This window comes from Pezoporus occidentalis, unplaced genomic scaffold, assembly GCF_034315485.1.
Source record: "Pezoporus occidentalis ecotype Australia unplaced genomic scaffold, CSIRO_AGI_Poc_V1 ctg190, whole genome shotgun sequence".
NCBI classification, from domain to species: Eukaryota; Metazoa; Chordata; class Aves; order Psittaciformes; family Psittacidae; genus Pezoporus; species Pezoporus occidentalis.
The window spans coordinates 1,244,380-1,257,740 of record NW_026913749.1 but is presented as its reverse complement, the minus strand read 5'-3'; the positions used below and the strand labels follow the sequence as shown (position 1 = coordinate 1,257,740).

Sequence of the window (13,361 nt, the reverse complement as noted above, 5' to 3'; positions counted from 1 at the left end):
TAACTCTCAAATAAACTGACTTCATTCAGTGGGAGAATAAAGACCTGTCCTGGTTACCACACTCCTACGAGGGAAACACTGATCTAGCATGTGGCATTTGGTGTACTTTTAGGGTAACCAGGTGAAAATGCCAGGCAGGTTATCTGCAGCAAGGCACTCGAGCCCTACTCCATTGCAAATAAGACATAGGATGCCAGTTGGCCTCTGGCCAGTCCTTTGGCCACTGACCAACTGGCTCACATTCGTTTCTTCCATACTTTACTCCTGGACCTGGTGGGAGGGTTTTTTTTACAGCAGCAATTAGTTTATTCCTGGGGTAAACAGTAGAAATTGGAGGGTAATTGCAGCAAGAAGTTTGCTTCCTGTTCCAGTGTGAATAACCTGCTGGACGCCAACTGGATGTTAGCCCTCGAATCTGTAAGGCCAATTGGCAGCTGGTCTGCATTTGTCCCTCTTAGGATTTGCAGATGTATGTTGGAAAGTGTGGGAATGGGGATCCCATCAGTCCATCCATCACTGGGGTGAGCAGCAGCGCCAGCAGCCGCGGTGAGGGGCTGCACGAGGCAGGGTATGGAGCAGTGCAGGCAGGGCAAGGGCTATGCTGGGAGGTGTCTGATGACCCAATCTCACTGCTTTCATCTCTTTCCCATCCTGAATAACCAGCATTTCTCCTCCTGCTGGCCCCTCACATGCATTAGTTGGTAATACAGCACTGCAGGATGCTGCTTTATTCGCTGTTTTACCTCCCCACCTCCTTCACCTCACCTTACACATCTGCAGCAGGACCTACACATTAGCACAGGCTTTTGACTGGAATGAAGCTGCTCACTGGCCTCAGGATCCCTCCTTGTTTCCAGAGTAACTCTCTTAAAATAATCTAGCTAGCTGTGATTTGCTCCATTCAATGCTGTTGCTACACAAACAAAGAGGATGTGTACCTGGTCCGACCTTTCTTCACAATCAAACCTGGCATATTTCCTATCCTTTTTTCTGTTTTTCTTCTGTAGTTATCCTCCTCTTTGGCAGCAATCTCCACTCATCATGCTGCCAGAATGGAGCATAATGTACTAGAATATCTTCCTTAGATGAGCTACCAAACAACACATCCCCTCTTCCATCACAAGCCTTATTATCTCACCTTTTTTCCTTATTTCCGTTGATCAGATGGATCCTTAGATCAATTTGCTGAGTTTTTCTTCGAGGTTGCAATATTTTATTTCAAGCTCTCCTTTATTATTTCACTGCCTTCAGGTTCCTCTCGATTCTGCATCTTTCCTTGTTGAAATTTCCTAAAGGCTGATGCCTCCAGGCCAAGGTACACCGTGCTGTTTTCCAGCTGGGAGGTAACAACAGTATACAATCCAGAGGAGTGATGACTCCACTAGCATTTCATCCCCTTGCTTCTTGGATTGGAGTAGCTGTGGTGGCTCAGAGGTGGAGGGCCAGACCAGGCTCTCCATTTAGGTGGTGAAAACCCCTCAAATCCACCCAGTGATTTAACTAGAGTAACACCTAGGAAGAAGATCAGCTCAGCATGTCCAAGGATGTTTATCCAATTTGCTAATAGCAATGACAGAAGCAAATGTTTATATGTATTTGGACATCATCTGTTTTTACTGAGACCTTTGGTGTATGGTTAGGAAAGGACCCTGGAGAGAAAATGCAGGAGGGGAGGAAAGCACAGGGTCAGTGAGTGACCATGGGTGTGCTACATTGCCAAGGACACTGAGTGATGCCTGTGCCATGCTGCTGAAGAGAGGGTGAAATAGGAGACTGCTGCTTACTAACACTTGTATTGAGCAGCTGTGTTGCAGAGTCATAGAATCACAGAATGGTTTGGGTTGGAAAGGACCTTAAGCTCATCCAGTTCCAATGTCAGGGATGCCTCATGCTAGACCATGCCACCCAACACTCCATCCAACTTGGCCTTGAACACTGCCAGGGATGGAGCATTCACAACTTCTTTGGGCAACCCATTCCAGTGCCTCATCACCCTTAAAGAACCTCCTCCTTATATCTAACCTGAACTTCCCTGTTAAGATTAAATCAGTTACCCCTTGTCTTATCACTACAGTCCCTAGTGAAGAGCCCCTTTCCAGCATCCTTGTAGCCCCCTTCAGACACTGGAAGCTGCTCTGAGGTCTCCACGCAGCCTCCTCTTCTCCAGGCTGAACAGCCCAACTTTCTCAGCCTGTGAAGTAGGCTACATTCAAGCAGAATTTGGAGTGAATCTCCCACAAGCCCTTTGGCTGAAGCATCCTTGAACTCCAGATAAAGACATTTCTATCCCTTGGATATGTTCTGTCAACTGGATGTAGCTCTGTAAGATTCACTGGTTTTGCAGAAATCAGGACAGCGTGTGTAAGGATAGTCCGGGCATCTCTGGCTGCCTGGATCTCCTCCACTAGCTCCCTTCCCCCTAAAAGGAATAAAATGCTCGAGACCCATCTTAACCTCTTTGCTGGGTACAATTTATAACAAACAAACAAACAAGCAAACAGCCTGGAAAAAACTTCTGGCAAAGAAAATACAGTAAAAGGGGGGGGGAAGTTTCTCACGCAGATATTAACCTTTACTCCTTGAGATGTGCTCGTCCTTCAACCAGAGCAGCTGTCTAAATCGTTAGGAGGTTGCTAAGGATTAAGGCTAGCCAAAATATGTTCTTTTACTGTCTTAAATTTCCTCAATGTTAAATAAACGTAAGCTAAGCTGCTCTAACTGCGGATGCTGCCGCTGCTTACACAGAGCCCGGTTTTGATATGGATGGGTTACATCCCTTATTAAATTGATTTGATATTCACATGTGGCCTGAGTGTGAACACAAGATATGGCATGTCTTTAAGGGGAATCAGAATCACAAGAAGGAGAACTGAGTCCATGGGCTTCAACTAAGAGCCAGAGTAGGTTGGTTCCCAACAACCATGATCCTAAGGTCCTTTCTAACCCTAACTATTCTATGATTCTATGATTCTAACCTTTCATGCTGCAGCTATGGGACAAGATAATTGCACTTAATATAATTCCCTATGACTATTGCTGTATTTTCTAACTTATCAGGAAAAAAGCCTGATGAACCTTAGCATCTCAGGGTTATGGGTAGAGTTTTGGTGCTGTATCACACAGAGTTTCTGAGTTACAGGCACTGCCCTTTTGCTATGATCACCCATAGTAAATGGTGATAATATTTCTGCTCCTTAATAAACTTGTTTAATTCTGTTAATACTAAGTGTATGCTTACCAAAGAGGAAAAAGCCCAGCCCTAGTTTTTCCTATGGGTTCACCAGCTCTGTGCTTCCTTCCACCACAGCTGGAGATGGTCTGTGTTCTGCAAGATGATCCCAAGAGTGATGATCCCCCAACGAGATGAGAAATGGGGATTTGAGTATGTGCTAATGGCTCCAGCTCTTGCCTTGTAATTGCAGGTGTCACTTCTCTCACCTTCACCAGCAGTCTATTTGTTCTGGTAGGAAATGTCTATTTCTTGACTCTAAACAGCTTGCTGGCCCTTGGTGATGTCTTTCTGTCCTTGGTGGAATTTGATGCCCACTCCTTGTTATCATTACGTATAGATGCTCTCAGCTTTGCCTCTGTAACTGTCATACAATAGATCTGAATGATAAAAGGCAGTGGTCACCCATTATAAAGAACTCTCTACATACCCCTTGAACCCCTACAGTGCTTCCAGAAAATACACATGGCATTTATGTAGTTGTTTGAACTGAAATGAAACCCGATTGAGGGAAAAAGGCTGCAAGGAACCACTGTGTGTGGAGAAGCTGTCAGACCCCGACTCCGCCTTGTTGCTATTAGCTGGTGGGATATGGACCCCAATGCTGCAAGCAAGCAAGGATCTCTATGTTGGCCATCCAGAATCTGCTCCACTGTGCCAACCAGGCTGCTGCTGCAGAGCAGCTCCAGGTTGCAAACACCAACAGTGAAGAAGAAAGAGTAAACGGGTGCAAGCAGCCACGTGGCTTTTGAGTACCTCCCACTGCATCCTCCCACAGCTCCCAACTCCCAGTTCCTTCTGATCTTGTACCTACAGGATGAGTGGAAATGCAGCCAGCACAACCCAAACCTCTGGCAAAAGCAGTGCTGGGCCAGCAGCAAAAGCAATTTCCATTTTCCCAGCACATGCTGTTTTGCAATCTCATCATTTCTTTGGACCTTGATGGCAGTGAATCAGCAAGTGCAAAAAGCTAACAACCACTGCACCAGATAATTGCAGCAACATCTTTACCTTGTAGAAACAACATCTCAAATTAGGCTTCAGTTGCACGTGTCAAAAAGAGGATAAGAAGAAATTAGAGATTCAGCCTGTGTCATGCTGGCCAATCTGCTTTGTATCATGTGCTGAATTGGCTCAGTTGAAAGGAACAGTTGGCAAGAGGCTTTTGTTTTATTTTTTTTAGGTTTTTTTGGTAATCAATTGTAAATAAAATTCTTTCAGTTGTCTTCTGCTGCTAAACAAAGGCTCTTATTGCCAGGCTAGTGTGTTTGTGTAATCCTTTTAAGTATTGTTTGGATGTGTGTGTGACGCCAAATGGTGTAGCTGGTGAAGGCTGTTCACAGCTACATCCATGCAGGCTTTGAACTTCGAGTTCCAAACTTTCCTAACATCCTTCCTATTAATTAGCCTTCAGGAATTAATAATTCAATAGCTTTTCCTCCTGCTACAGCGTTCTGACAAGAGTGAGTGTGCCTGTTTTGTTGTAGAAAACAATAATAAAATAGTCATCATTTAATATTCTTATTCTGTCCCAGCATGTGAGGCAGCAGCACCCCAGCCAGCACCTGCTTCAGAGCTCAACTCTGCAACAGCCTAGACAACACCCACGTGCCTTGGGTATCCGTGCCTGAGTTCAGGTGTCAGCTCATGAGTGTCCCCATTGCTGCACAGCAAGGACAATTCATCTCCCTGTCATTTCCCTACGCTGGTAAACCCATTGATGGCAGTGGGACTACTGGAAGTGTGTAGGTCAAGTATGAATTAGGATAAACGCAAGACCAGGGTGTGTATTTGCTGTCTGCTCACTTTATGTTCTTTTTATTGCTGCAGAGGCTTTTTGGACTGCATGGTTTTGCCATTCTCATCCAAAATGAGAAGTCCCACCCACACCTGAAGGGAAGTGCGACACAGGAAGCTGCTATAATTACCATACAAGAAAAAGACCTCTTGTGAATCTGCCAGGTGATGGACATCTGGGTATAATAATGCAAACACAGCACTGGGGTTGCAGGGTGACTGCCTAGTCGCATTGCAGAGCATTTAGCTCCCCATACAGAGCTGCCAGTGGGGTGAATAATTCCTAAGGAGTACCAAGAAGACCTCACCCAGGATACAAAAGCAACCCCGCTCCCTCCATGGCAACCGAAAGCGCAGCACTGTGGCATGTGCATTAGCCTTACCCTGAGAAATGCACATTCTGTTCCAAGAAGTTCCATTAAAACAGCAACAACAACAAAACCCAACGTGGCCAACTTGAAACAGAGGTCAAGGGAGTACAGCTAAGATGGTGCTTTGCTGTCCTGAACATGCTCAAGAAGAGCTTCACCACAAACTCCCCCTGTTGCTTTGGGTCCTGCCTTGTCTCCTTTGGCTGGTTGGTGAGGATTGCTGCATTTCCACGTGTTGCTCTGTCCAATGTGGATGTCAGCTATTAATATTCATAAATTATTGGCAACATAGAAAGAGAGAAATATTTTCTTTGGTTAGATGGAAAGTAACAAAATAAATAGCGTCTCCTTTTTTAAAGATGTGATACCTAAACTATAATCAACAAGTTTACTTTTCTTGAGTCAGAAACCATGAATCATCCTGTAAAATCAGATCAAATTCAAGATTAGTTTCTCATGGTATTGCTGAGGAATTTCAGATATTTCCATTGGGAAAAGAGTTATTTCTTTAACTATCCCAAGGTTAGTTTGTTCAGTACTGATTTTTTTTCTTGTATAATGGAGGTTGCCCAAAGGTAAGGAATGTCAAGATCTAAAAGTGGGATGAAAAAATGAAAGGGAAAAGCAAAGAGTGAGATTAGGACAAAATGAAAAGACACAAATCAGACTATTTCAGTAAGGCAGAAAGTTTATACGAGCATATGACTGTCTTATTAAAAGCTACACAATAATATATCGAAACACCGGCTACAAAAGCCTTCTCTAGCCAGCTATGCCAGTTGTAAATAAAACAATAGACAAAGCTGTTTGAACACAGGTTTCACAGGTTCCCTCTATTATGTGGCAGTCTTGCAACTGCCCAGTGTCTGAGATACACGTTAAAGCATCAATAAACCTGTGAGATTATTGTGAATAAAATAGTGCTCCTTGCTACCAGATTTTACTCGCAGATGCCAGAACACAAATCATTCCAAATCACTTTATGTATCAAGGATCATATGGTCTGGGGAAAGTGGGCTAAAAAGCCTTGGGTTTGGACCTGCTTTTACTGAAAGGTCAGACAAGAAGGCTGAGTCTAGGAGGACTTACCCTGTGAATACGGGGCTGAAATGGGACTCCCCTGTCCTGGCTTCTCTTTGCCACATTGAATTGTTTAATTCCTTTCTTTCTCCTGAGGTGCTTATATCTGGTAAATGGACCAATAAAAATTTAATCTTTAAGTAATGCATTTTTCCACTTACTCCAGTTTTGGAGCACTCCCTCACTACCCAAACAGCTCCAGTGTCTGTTTCTACTCCAGCTATCAACCTATTCATAACGCTGGGCAGTGACTGCTTTTTCTTCCTTAGCCTTCTGTAGGCTGCTGCTGATTTTGTCTGTGCCTCAGGCAACAAAATGCTGGCTCTTGACCTGACTGTACCATGACAGATGGAGCATCGGCAGAGACAAGCATCCCTGAGTCTTGCAGTGTACACACTGTCAACAGCCTGGTGGGGGAGAGTAATCTGTGCACAGCACCCATCCCACTTGGCTGCAGCCACTTCGGAGTGGCACATGGCCTGAGATCATCCACTTTCTGCCACTGTCAGCAGGGAATGGCAAGAGCATCCAGAGGGTGATTCATGGCCGGATGGGGTGATTCACCCTCTGGAAGCAGTCATCTCCCACCACCAGAGACTCAAGAGGAATTGCAGACAGTCAGCTCTAAATAGATGCCTAACTATAGATCAGTAAACTTGGGTGAATTTCATCCCACCCAGTGGGATTTCCTATCTCAAGTCAGTTAACCATGTCCTGTTAGTAGTTGCTTTCGGAATACCTTTCTAGTCATGATATATATTGAAGCACAGCCTTGCCTGCTATTTGGACAATGGTGGGAATTCTCTGAAGTATATTTTTTGGTGTTAAATAAAGCCTTTAGCCAATGGCAGTGAATCACCAGTGCTGAGCAATAGCAGAAAGTGAAGCTACAACTGCATGGGTAGAAATTTTGATGCGGAAGGCAAATAATACTTCGAAGTGAGAAGTATCATGCTATTTTCACCTCCTGCTTTTCAAAGGAGTAAGAGGGGAGAGAGAAAGAACTCACTGAAAATCCTAAGTTAGGTTTTTAATAATGTAAATTTCTCTCCCACTTTTATCCCCCCCTTTTCCTTCACATAGCGAGAAACCTCCCCAGGTTGCCAATGGCACTAAAACAGTCAGTCCACTTTCAGGATTTCAGTCACCTCTTAAACACTTAGAGGCTGAATTGAGTGAAAACCCGTTTTCAGAAGAGTTTCCAAGGAAGTAGAAAGTTTCCACACCCTGCACTCAAAGAAATGGAAACTGGATCGTTGCTGCCAACAGTCTGAACTGTTGTATCGCAGGCTGCTGAGTTCTATATTCTGTAATAAGAAACGCAAGCATGCTTGGCGTTATACTAAAACACGCAAATACATTTTGAGGAGTTTAGGGGAACAATATATGATTTGTTAATTTATTTTCTAGGCATAGTGTTGCTTTTAAGCTGCTTGATAACGAATAATACATTCTGATGAATTCACACAGCTTGTGTTTTTCAGAAGCCCATGCTTTGCAATCGCAGGGACTGTTCCATAAAGAGGTAGGAATGTGCTTCATATCAAAGACACCGGGATAAGAAAATCTGTAGACCCAACTGTTCATGAATGAGTAATCAGGGAGGATACATTCTATGTGATCTTTTACTGATCTCATCTATTGATGGTTTAAAATGTAAAGCCTGGACTTCACAAAGTTCTACAAGGGAAAATAAACGCTCAACAGGACAATGAGCTGAGACTCTACCGTGGAGATCACAGTTTGAAGACTCCTACTTTGAAGTATAAGTGAAGTTAAATCTGTAGCATCTGGGGGGGGGGGGTGCTGAACCTTTCCACTGTCCAGTGAGGAGAGCACAACTTGTGTCCAACTGTTTTCCATTCCTTCATATGGTAGCACCCAACTGGGGCACCAGTAGTAGAATTAACTTCACTGAACTGATCAAGCTGCCCAGCTCCAGGCAGGTCTTATTGTAGATTGGGTCTCTTTTGCCAGCTTGCAGCTCATACAGGGCTGAGTGCCAAATGCTGGCAAAAGGCATTTGTGCTGCTGGAGGTTCATGATGACAGGACACGGAAAAGCTCAGATTCAGAAACCCTATCAGAGATGGATTCAGCTTTCTGCAATTCCATCAGACCTGACCATGCCAGAAGGAACTTTATAATAAGCGAAAGTTAGAGTTTAAAAAACCCTTTCTAATAAGATTTATTGCTTATAATATTGCATTTAATGACTACTTTAATGCAAGGATAAGTGCAATAAAGTAAAAGATAATATTGCATTTAAAAATTCTCCCTCATTCAACACTTAAAGTCCATGGAAAAACTCATCCTGGACTTAGAGGCTTTGGGTGGGACATTACCAGGTTCCCATTATTTGACCCTCCATCTATATAGTAATATACAACTGATGATCCATTCAAACACCTTATGTCAAGGGCTCCATCTGATTTCCAAACTAGAGAAGGGTATAAATAATAACAAAGCTGTGCAGGGCTTTATATTGAAGTTGCTTGGGAGAGCTGGTTGAGAAACTGGAGAAAGCGTTCAGTGATATTTTGGGATTCCTCTGTGCTAAACACTGATATTTGCTGCCAATGTCACGCTCAGTCTTGTTATCATTTTGGTACAGCACAGTAAAGCTGAACTGAATTATTGTAATTAAATTATTGTTGTTATGTAAAAGCTGACTGCTTTGCATTGCTTTTCATATTATACAATAGAAAGCAGTTATTACATAAAGCAACCAATCATACAAAACAAAAATCCTTTCCAGAAAAGCCTTCTCGTTTAAAGCATGATCAAATGCTAAAAGCCTTTGTAAGGAGCAAGTGAAGTTTGTGAACAAGATTTATTTCTCTACAAACTAACTTATTTTCCATTCCAGTCCAAAAAAAGAAATCATCACCTTTTCCTGTTGATAAATTTCAGGATCAAAATGCCAAGTCATGGGTGGGTTAGGAAAATCTTGTTTATAATCAAAGGCTTGGCCACCTTCCTACATTTTTTACATTTTAATTATACACTACATTGGCATCCTGCTATAAAGACATTACTTTCTGGAAACTCCCAACTATTTACATGACTAAGACTTAATTGAATCAAGTATTCTTGCCCTTTCTTCTCTTCTCTTTTTTTTTTTTTATATAAAGAACCATCATTATCATTCCTTGCTGCAGAAAACATTCCTTCGTTTCCCATTGGATGTTGGTAGCAAACACAAACAAGACTTTTGCCCTCATGCAGCATTTAAGACACGTGGTCAAAAGTATCAGGATCAATATCTTTCAAGGAACTGTTAATTGCTGCTGCCACATTAGATTAATGATGCCTATATAACCCATGTAGGTGTCTAACTTTAGTGGTTTTCCATTGACTGGAAGGATGTAGATACAGTTTTGGTACCTACTTGTGGGCATTAATCCCCACTAATCCAGAGTGGCTGAACTGGGGTTTACTGCAGTTTTACTAATTCATTGGGTAAAAAGTTAGCTGAGATTACATTTTCAAGTAGCCTTTGGGAAGGAAAAGAAAACTGAAGGTCATTTTGTTCCATGAGGAACATAAGTAAAATCCATAGGTATACTGAGTGAAGCCCATAGAGACAAACATGCTTCCTGAGGGCATTCTATTAGAAGCAGAGGAGAATGCAGGATGCTGGATGTTCACTTAGCTCTGCTAAAGCCTCAGCATCATCTCTTCAAAAGATGGATGGGCTGCAGGACCTCTGCCCTGTATTCATTGCTTCAATGTGAAATCTCCCCTGCTCAGTGTGTGCCATGGATGTGATTTAATTCTTCTTAAGAAGGCAAAAAGCCAGTCAAAAGCATCTGTAAGGTGCTCCAAGGCTTGCTTTTCTAAGCATTAAAAATGAAGATTACAACACTTGCTCATTTAACCGAAATGTAGTGAAAATTATATGTCTGCATACGAAAATATTATTTGCACTCTTATCTTCTCCCCATTATAAGACAAATTCTAACTCTGGTAATTACAGCTGTGTCTCAGTTTTTCCTAGCTGTTTCAATAGGTCCAACTCACTTCTTGTCAACAGTTTCTTGCCCTGAGAAACTCAAAACGAAAGGTACTGTTGAATTGGAAAATATTATTATTACAATAATAGTCATAAGGAATTGGATTTGTACAAAACTATAAAGCAAAACACACTGAGATGATTCATTGTGCATCACATGGAGAAAGATGTAATGCTGTTAATATGGGAGAACAGATGTGTCTATATATTTTAAGTATTTCTTTTTCTTTTCTCTGATGAAAAGTTGGTGTTTTTTTAAAATGAAAAAAAAAAAACAAAAAACCAACAAACAAAGGAAGAAAAACCCAACCTGATCTTGATTACTGGTACTATTGAGAGAGTTCATTGGGAAATGAAAGCAGTCACTGCTGTTGCCATTAATCTCATTTTATGTTAGTTTGGCTTTTACTGTAGAAAGTAAAAACTCTAGGGTTTTCTTTCATACCCAGTCCCATATGTGAGTTAAAGCAAAGCTGACAAGCAAGTCCTTGACATAACCTCACGCATGCTGTGGTTAGGAGCTGCAGAGCAGCAACGGCCCAGATGTGATTTCCTCACTTTATTCAGATTAATTAGGCTTTAATTAAAAACGCCACACTTTGTTTTGTTTTGTTTTAAAGGGCCACAGTTAAGGGTGATCATTCCTTAATTATCTGCATCTTTTGAAGGGTAAAGCTGTTTTGATGTGTGGAGAAACAAAGTTCATCGTTTTTCCATTCTGTCAGACCTCAAGCATTTGGTGCAGGGACTGAAAACACGCTCATGGGTTAAAGTGGTCTATAGAATACCCTGTGCTTTTAAACGTGATCACACTCCCACCTTTCCTATAGGAGTGAGGTCAGTTTGTCACTATCTAATGGCTAAATACTGCACCCTGAGTGACCGAACTCCCTCTCCAGTGGCTCCATACTGCAGACATGACATATTTTAATATCCTTTACTGCACAGACCAGTGGAAGACAGATGTATAGAATTTATGAGACGATCTTTCTGGATTTTAAAATTATATGGCACATTTATACAGTGGAGGTGCTCCTTATGAATCCTGGAGGACTTATTTGAAATGCACAGGATTGTTCCTGTCTGTATTACACAAGGAGCTGCCTCCTCTATTTACTGTGCTGGGAATAAGGAGGCAGTGTAGCCCCTTGACTATCTGCTTTTAAGATCTAAGTTAGACTAAAATTGAATCACCCTCAGACAATTCAGAGCTGAAAATGGGTAGGAAGCCATTTGAGTAGATGGGGTCTGGTTCAAGAAGTAATTTAGGGGAGCAGAAGTTATGGCAGAGTGTGACCCTCCAAAGGAAACACTTTGGAAAACATCCTATTCACAACACATCTCATGGTGTGGAAGAGCATCCATGCCCTGTGCCTGCTACCCATGCTTTTTTGCTGTTAAGGAAGAGAAAAGCCAGAGGCTCCATGTCAGCAGAGATTTAACTGCTGATTGTTTCAGAGGAGATGGAAAGTGTTGAGCAGCCCCAGGGTGGTACATCAGGGACAGGTCCATGTTCAGTGATGCCCATTGGGATGGTGGGGAACAACCTGGGATGCCTCCAGAGCTCAGCGGAGGGATGAGCATCTTCCTTGAGCAGGATGCTGTGCACTTCATGCACAGCCCATCCCCTCAGACCTGACCGTGCACTCATGGATGTGGCTGGCTCATGTGGACAAACCTCATGTGCCACAGCTCGGTAACCCTCATGATTACCCTCATAATTACTAGTTAGATACTCTTTCATAAGCACCCAATGACTTGCTAGGTCTCAGCCACTGTTGGAAGTGATGACTTTTTAATGGCAACCAGCACGCTTGAAAAGTTCCCTGAGATTGAACGATATTCTGGAGACAGACACATTCCCAGGGAGCAGCTGCCTGCCCTCTCGTTGCTCAAATATTGAGGTTAATTGGGGAAGTGGAGAGCTTGGAATTACCACTACAGTTTGAAGACTGCTACATGCTTGTTTTTAGTGTTTTGTTTCAGATCCTTGTAAAAATACTGATGCAAGTTTTAGCTGTTAATCACACATCTTAATATTTGGCAGCAAGTTTATCCTATGTACTGTAACTGAGCCCTGAACAAGATTTCCACTGCGTTTTGTTTGCTTACTTGGTAGTGCAGATAGGAGTGGGAAGACACTGAAAATGAAAACTCTATTTAGGCCGCATAATCTCCTTCATTAAGTGTCACTGATGCTGGATAAGGCTCACTTGGGGACCTATTAATGGAAACACATCTGCTGTGTTCATACTAATAAAAGACTGGCTATAAAGTGATTAATTGCTGTTAACAGAAGCAGGCTCTGCTTTGGGAAGGCAAATATATGGCACATTTGGATGCGCAAAGCACTCCAGGCACAGGGAGGCATCGCACAGGCGAGCACAGTTTGGTTTGCAACACTGCAAGTGCAGCTCAAAGGGTTATCTATGCCAGGATGGGTCAAGTTGGGCCACCCAGCCTCTGGCTGAGAATCCCACCTCTCCCAGACTTTCCCAAGGAAAGAGCTAACTGGAAAAGAAGCATCACTGCCTTTTTTCTGGTTCAAATGCATTTTATTAGCAGTATTTGCATTACGGTAGTCACAAGAGACCCTAATCAAACTGGGGCCCTCTTGTGTTAGACACTGTCCAGATGCATAATAAAAACCAGCTCTTCCTTTTAAGAACTTAAAGGTTTGCAGATAAGCCAGAGCATGGGAAGGAAAAACCAGACATGAAGTGGGGAAATGCCATGACCTGCTTGAAGTTTTGGAAGACAACTGAGATCTCCTAGGTCTCAATTTAGGATTATTGAACTGTACCTTCTTTAGGACTGGAAAATGACGCACGAGATCCTCAGCAGAGAGACATGAGCATACAGCCTTCAGC

At 42.6% G+C, this 13,361-nt stretch overlaps 1 long non-coding RNA gene across 1 annotated transcript in view; it reads left to right on the top strand.

Moving 5' to 3' along the window:
- LOC134162728 (uncharacterized) overlaps positions 1-13,361 on the top strand; it is a 225,833-nt gene that overhangs the window by 100,584 nt on the left and 111,888 nt on the right. The gene's annotated exons all lie outside the window — the stretch shown is intronic.